Source organism: Cyprinus carpio, chromosome B21 (assembly GCF_018340385.1).
Source record: "Cyprinus carpio isolate SPL01 chromosome B21, ASM1834038v1, whole genome shotgun sequence".
Classification (NCBI taxonomy): domain Eukaryota; kingdom Metazoa; phylum Chordata; class Actinopteri; order Cypriniformes; family Cyprinidae; genus Cyprinus; species Cyprinus carpio.
The window spans coordinates 6,320,094-6,327,538 of record NC_056617.1 but is presented as its reverse complement, the minus strand read 5'-3'; the positions used below and the strand labels follow the sequence as shown (position 1 = coordinate 6,327,538).

General features: G+C 34.1%; 1 long non-coding RNA gene across 1 annotated transcript; it reads right to left on the bottom strand.

Annotated features, from left to right (window-relative positions):
• Positions 1 to 3,657: 3,657 nt before the first annotated feature.
• LOC122141310 lies at positions 3,658 to 5,682 on the bottom strand. The gene is made up of 3 exons (XR_006157687.1): positions 5,456 to 5,682; positions 4,032 to 4,398; positions 3,658 to 3,945 (listed from the first exon to the last, which is right to left on the bottom strand). It is a non-coding gene; the product is annotated as an uncharacterized LOC122141310 (long non-coding RNA).
• Positions 5,683 to 7,445: the final 1,763 nt, after the last annotated feature.

The following is a 7,445-nucleotide window of genomic DNA, read 5'->3' as shown; positions in this document are numbered from 1 at the left end:
TTCCTTCTTTTCAGATATTTTCACATTTTACGCTACAACATTAAATACATCAGTAATGTGTTTATTTTTTTAAAGTCTTCACTTGTCTTAAAAATGCAGTTTTTAACAATATGACTACAGAGAATGTCAGGTGCATTATTTTGGCTTCAAAAATCATAAAAGTTAATTATGATTATTAAATGTAAATTTTTAAACTATGTTAGTCAAAGTGCTTTTTTTCTGTAATAAAAACCAAAAGCCAATGGAAAAACAGGACAGAACACTTGAGAGAGCTACACATTCTTTGCATGCTGTCTTATAGTGCATACAGGGTTGTATTAAGTCTTTGAGTAGTCGGCTCATTTGTTTTCTCTGGCCCATATATGTTGTCTTACACGATTTTGTCGTCAAAAGCTGCAAGGCCATAATTCAATGGGTGATGCATCCGCTGGAGCCTAGATAACTACATCATCAATCATATAGAGGCTTCATGCCGTTTGTGCGTAGTTTGAAAATCTGCACATTCAACAAAACCAACTTTACCATCTAGTCTGCCGTACCCTCCGATGCCCCAATTTCTGTCTCTCCACGGGAAGTCATCATTTTGTGAGGTTTTATTCTCATCTCCATGGCAACAGTGTTTTTTTTTTCTCCTTTTTTTGTGTATGTTTGATTTTGTGGAGCTTATTTATTAATTAATGTGATTGACTCTTGTAGTTCAGACAGAAATTATTATGCTTATTCAGATCCACCGCGGTGGTAGATTCAGCCTTGCTGATTGACGTTGTTTTCCCCAGCACGTTTATCTTCACAGTTGTTTGACTGCTCAGAGAACGCCCGTGAAAATGAAATAATGGACCATCTCGAGAAAATCTTAATCACACTTCAACACAGGAAGCAGAACGCTGTTGTTTGCAGAGATGGGACCCTGGTAAGTCAAACCCTGTGGTTGTATGTGAGAGGCAGGTGAGGTGGCTTGTGTTTCAGTTGCGTGTAAACACATCCCAGCTTGGTAACAATGAAACCGGGCACATGGTAATCCAACCAGCCCAGCCCATGCCAGGGTCTGCCCTCACGCTCACCTTGGTAAACACACGCAAAGCTGCTTTATCCATGATGAAGTAATACGGCTGTCCTATTGTAATATTTCAAAAGATGCAGCATGCATATCTGAGCAGCAGCATAAACTATAAATAAAGTAAATCTACACATATTTGACATTTATTTTGGAGTTTGGACCAATAATAGCATTGCTTTTTGCAGAATTGGTTATACTAAAAACTAAATTAACATGGAAGAGAATTTTAGCAAAAAAAAATTTTTCATTTATTTTTTTAACTGCATCACACCTGGTCAGGATACAGTATAAAATTATTTAAATTTTAAGGATGCAGCATCTAAAATGAAACAAATTCTTCAGTAACTCAAAATTCACAATAATTCCACAATAAATTCCAAAAATAAGAGCTGGCAAATATGTAAGTCAATGCAATTGTGGTTCCAGCTCAAAAATGTCTATCCTACTTAAAGAAAGCTTACTATAAAAGTTAGCATTTCCATTCACCTCACTGTTCAACTACCGTTCAAATATTTGAAGCATTAATTTATAATAATTATAATAAGCATAATTTATGCTTGTGATGCAAAGCTGAATTTTCAGCATCATTACTCCATCAGAAAACATTCTAATGCTGCTAATGAAACACTTCTGTTATTATTAACGTTGAAAACAGTTTACTACTTAATATTTTACACAAAATTCCAACATCACTTTCACAAAAATCTTTCATCAATAGAAAGTTCAAAAGAATAGCATTTATTTGAAAAATATTTTTTTGTATCATAAAAAAAAAACAAAAACCTATACTCTAAATTCATCCCAATTCATCAATAAATTAAAAAAAATCACTCAAAAAAAAAAAAAAAAAAAAAAAAAAAAAATAGACTGTGATATGAGTAAATAACTTAACTTCAGGCAGGCTATGGTTGTAGTCTAACAATGAGCCCATATAGAGGAGCTAATCTTGCTAAAAGATCTTGCTCTTGAGTAAATCACTTAACTTCAGGTATTTCCAGCGGGACTGTCCTAAAACTTGGCATATTTTGAGTTGAATGAGGAATATCTACTAGATGCCAAGTTGCTAATTTGACATTATTATCTCACGTAATTTTTTATTTTTCATCATACTTTCTATTAAACAGACTAGGCAATGACAATCAAGCATACACAACTTACGTTCTAAACGTAATAGATATGCCAAGTAGAGTGTACAGTTATGTATGTTCACTGACATCAAAACAGGATCTAATAAACATCTAACGTACTAGCAGAATATGGTTCAGTGCGTTTCCTCCAGGCCTCAAACATGGAAAGGCCAGAAGATCTCTTTGGTAATGCTTCGCACCCTCATGCCTAAGGGAAGACCTCTTTATGTCTTTGATTTTTGCTTTGTTGTTGTTAGTCTTGCTAGCCTCATTAGCTGGCTCAGAAAGCCTTTCGATAAAGCATCCAAGCAAAAGGAGTCTATCCTCAGACGTCCTACAGAGCTGGAGCCAGGCCACGAGACCTTTTACCATTACATTTTCTCTTCATTGGGTTTTCTTTAATCTTCTCCTGTTTCTAAAATGAGATTTGTGGATGTAAGTTGTAAATAAAACGTTTATTAAAAGATTATTGGTGTACATTTTACAAGAAAATACTATTTCAGTTTTTCTATTTAATTTAATGTGTCACTTGCCATTTATTTGTAATTATAAGTGAAAATTACTAGCCACTGCTGAACGTAAATCACACCATATTTTCAGTGCAGGTTCAAATAATTAAAAGTTAATGCATTAAGTATCATAATGAACAACCATTTTTAAAACGTTTATTATTTGTGATTAATGTTAATTATTTGTGATTAATGGTAATGTTACTCATTGTAAATTATATTCAAAATACATTTAATAATGTTAATTTATGCATAACATTATTTTCTTAGGATGTAATTTAATATATGTAGAAATTGACATTAATTATTTTGCATCATAAATAAACATATTGTTAGTATTCCAAACCAATGTTAATGTATTCAACCTTATTATTGAGAAAAAAAACAAAAACAATATATAATAACTTTAACTCTCGGACGATGAAAAATGTCCCTTTTATTTTTTTATTTTTATTTTTTATTTTATTTTGTGACACACAATTTTGGACAGAATTGTGAAATATAAAATCAGAATAGGGAGGTATAAACTTTTACTCACAATTGTGAGTGCACATCTAGAAATTTATGATATTTGTTTCATAGAATTGCATGTTTAAATCTTGCAACTCTGACTTTTGTTTACACTTGCATTCTGTTGATATTCTATAAAGAGTCTATAAAATTCAAATATTTCACAATTTAGAAAAAAAAAGTCGGAATTGTGAGACACTTATTATTGTGAGGAAAAAAACTGAATTGATTTAATTTTTTTTTTTTATTCCATGGCAGAAACAAGTTCCCATAGAAATATGTAAATACAGAAGTTTATTGTGTTGCAAATGCCATTTCGTTAACTTTAAGGGTCTTGATTAATTATGTATTGGCTTTTATTGGGGTATAAACTGCAATCTTTCAGTGACCAGAACAAAACATTAGTATAGTTTAGAATTTCTGCACCAAACAAAACTGAAATCTGAAATGTTTTATCATCATGTGTGGTTCTGAAACTTAACTTAAGTTGAGGAAAATTTTGTTGACAGTTCTTATTTTGCCATTGTGATGTTGCTAATGACAAAGATACTCACCTTAAACCACCATAACCTAATGGTCATCCATGAGTCCTTCTGCCCATGCTGTCTGAACAATCCACGTCTAACTGTTTTCTGTGAATCCGTGAATAGCATTTTAAATGATTCTGCTACTCAAAGGCATGACCTCTGGGGAAACTGCATGATATAAGCCACATCTCTTTTGTTCCACCCTAATGACTGCACTGCCAAGAAAACATATTATTAGCAACCATTACAGATCAAAAGAGAATCATTATGTAAAGAATGAGGCAAAAATAGTTTTGCTGACCTTGAGAAACATGGTGGGAAACATTTCAGCAGATCATCGCAACCAGCTGTTCCCCTGAGCGCAGATAAGTCTTAAATGCATTGTTAGCGTGATGTGATTTTTATTGTTGCATAAGAGAATTTTGGGAAAGCTTCAGAGAGCTGATGAACAGACTGAGAGAGAGATGCTCACACATCTGGGAGCCGTTCCTGACATGGGTGACTGGCTCTTTCACTTCAATAGTGCCGATGTGAAGAATGATCAATCATGATACACCTCATTCCCTTTATGGCTGAGTGTCACATTTCTAGGACAGCTGCTGCTGTGTCTCATGTACCTATTTTTGTGAGTTATGGCAAGTTGCACAGGGAAACAGGGAACTGTGTTTCTGCAAACACACATGCAAGCATAAATATTAGCATATGTACAATGAATGAAGCATGCACAATCAGAGGTCCATTGTATTACAATTCCAAATAGTTTATTGCAAACATTTGATAAATACCAAGCAATTCATAGCAACAAATGAATTTAAAAAAGTAAGTTAAAGGAATATTTAGCCCAAAAGTAAGAATAAGCTGAAAATGTACTAGCCCTCAGACAATGCAAGATGTGGAGTCCAATAAGAGTCCAAACCGCTGAAAAAAAAAAACATCACAATAATCCACATGACTCCAGTCCATCAATTAATGTCTTATGAAGTGAAGAGCAGCGTGTTTATAAGAAACTTTAAATAATTATTTCTGGCTAAAATACGAGTACATAAATCAATAATAAAATTTCATAAAGTGAAAAAGACCATTCCCTGTTGTCCAAAAACAAATATTTTTGCTTCACAACATGTTAACTGATGGAAGGGATTTGTTTGGTTTCTTGTGGACTATAGTGTTTTTTTTTTTTTTTTAGCTGTTTGGACTCTTTTTCTGACGGCACCCATTCACTGCAGTGAATCCAATGGTGTGAAAGTGATCCAATGGTAAATTTCTCCAAATCTGTTCCGATAAAGAAACAAACTCATCTACATCTTAAATGGCCTGAGTGTGAGCAAATTATATTTTTTCAGTGAACTCCCTATGGCTCTACGTAATACCATAAAAAAAAATGTGTGAAATACCTCTATAATATTAATATCTAAATTTACACAAGAAAGAAAGTCACACAGGTTTAAAAAACATGAAAGCTAATAAATCTCTCATTTTAATAGTTAGCATATTCTTAAACCCTTTTAACTTTTCTTAACTTTTGGGTAGTTATTTTTTCTAAAGTTAATTTCAAATGGCACTTTAAATTTTGAATGTCTTTTGGAGTATCAAAATAGGGGGGTTATGAGCAGCAGACAGTCATGATGGATTTGTTCTGGGGTTGAAGGTCAGGTACACCGCTTGGGTTACTTGTGTGTAAGACGTCGAGTTTAATTTCAGGTGATGCCAGAGAACGCAACAAACCGAACATGATTCCTTGAGGACTGTAGTCTCTCACTCAAAGGTCCACTGGTGACAGGTGCACATGTGTCTGGAGAGGTTTCTTTAACCTGTTAAGCAGACACAGGGCTAAATCAATCCACAGACCATCAAGAAACAAGGCAATGAGTTTTTTTAAATGTAAAGTACTAGGGTAAAAAATTCAAAATTAGATTGAAAATAGCTTCCACTTAGATGGATGTTCACCCAAAAATTAACATTGTCACCGTTTACTCATCCTGCGGTCATTCCAAACCTGTAAGACTCCATAACCCATAAGGTTCATCTTTGAAACACAAATTAGGATATTTAAAAGTGGGTAATTCAAAAATTCGAAAATCAACCAAAGTTTTGTTGATTTGGAATGGCATGAGGGTGAGTAAATGACAGAACTATCCCTTTAAGAAGTCCACATGTAGTTCATTTTTATATTTATTAATTTTATTTGTTCATCAATCATTAGCAGCTTTTGCTATGTCTGTAAAATCTAACTGCAATGCCACTTACCTTATCCAGGTACTAAAATCTGAGATCCAAGAATAAACCAACCTTCTCATTCATTCACCTCTGCAAATGTGATCACAGCAATTATCCGATAATTAGCATTGGTGCACCACAACAAACTGCTAATTGCAGAAAGCTTTTAAGAAGTACGTAACCACAAACTCTGAGCTGATCTAAATTAGAGGCAGAGAGGCGATTCACGCCCTTCATTTATTTGTAATTTGATGTTCACTTACTAAACTGAAAGTTCATTATGGTAACAATTAAACACGTGGCTTTTGGGAAGGACAATATCATTTTCTCAGCACCGGGGGTGACAATTATCAGAAAAGACACTGGGAAAAGAAAGTGGTGGGTATATAATTCATGTTCATTGTTTCATGAATATTGCTCAACTGTTAGCTTTTTAAATAAACTGAAATTACATCTGCAGATTTGCATATTTGGTTGTATTTCTCAATCTCAACTAGGCTATTCTTTCCACATTCATTGTTTTCAACAGCATATATTTAAATACATCTTGGCCAAAAGAGATATACATACATACAGTGCATGTTGGCCAAAATTATTAGAACACCTGACAGATCTGAAAATATTGACCTTTTTTGCCTCCAAAACATTATTTTATTTTATAATGTTTAGGAAACATGCAGATGGTTGCTCTGAGCACAACAAATATTAGACGAAGTGAGTCGTACAATTTTTATCCACTTTTAACTTTAATATTTGGTATGTCCACCTTTTGCAGCAGTTACAGCAGCACACCCCCTCTGGCAGTATATTTCCTGAGAATTTCAACACTAATGTTATCCTATGCCTTCTGCAACTCAAGCTAAAGGCTTTACTTTGAATGTATAACAGATGGGATTTGTGGGGCCAGTCCATCATTTTCAATGTTCCAGCAGATTCCTTCCGTTGCAGGTAGTTTTATGGGTATTGTAATGGCCAATTCAACAAAAACAACGGAAACCTTTTTAATTTGCCAAGTGTTCTAATAATTTGGCCACTACTGTCTCTGTGTGTGTCTGTGTATGTGTGCATACATATGGGAAAGATTACTTGATGTAACAAACTATAGGACTGGTTTTAACATTTTAGGACTGGCATGGGGAGGATTCAGAGTGAAATATCTTCAGATAGCCTAATACAGCTGCTGTTTTCAGCAAACGTGAAGAAAGACCACATAAACAGATTTTTAGGACTGAGATGAAAGAGGGGCCTGAAGCCCTTCTAATTAGTGTCTAGCAATGCCTATGTTTTTTTTATGTGTCTATAAATGAGTCAAATGAGGACATAGCAAGCAACTTAGTATCAAAGCTACCATCTGAGCATTTGATTGGCAGGTTCTGTGATAAACTGTTCTTAAATGCTGGACTCAGACTCATATAAAGGTCATTGTGTGCTATGCATCTGTCAAAACCGCTGCCATTCCCCTAAAAAACAAGAACATCAGAGATTAATTATCAAATAG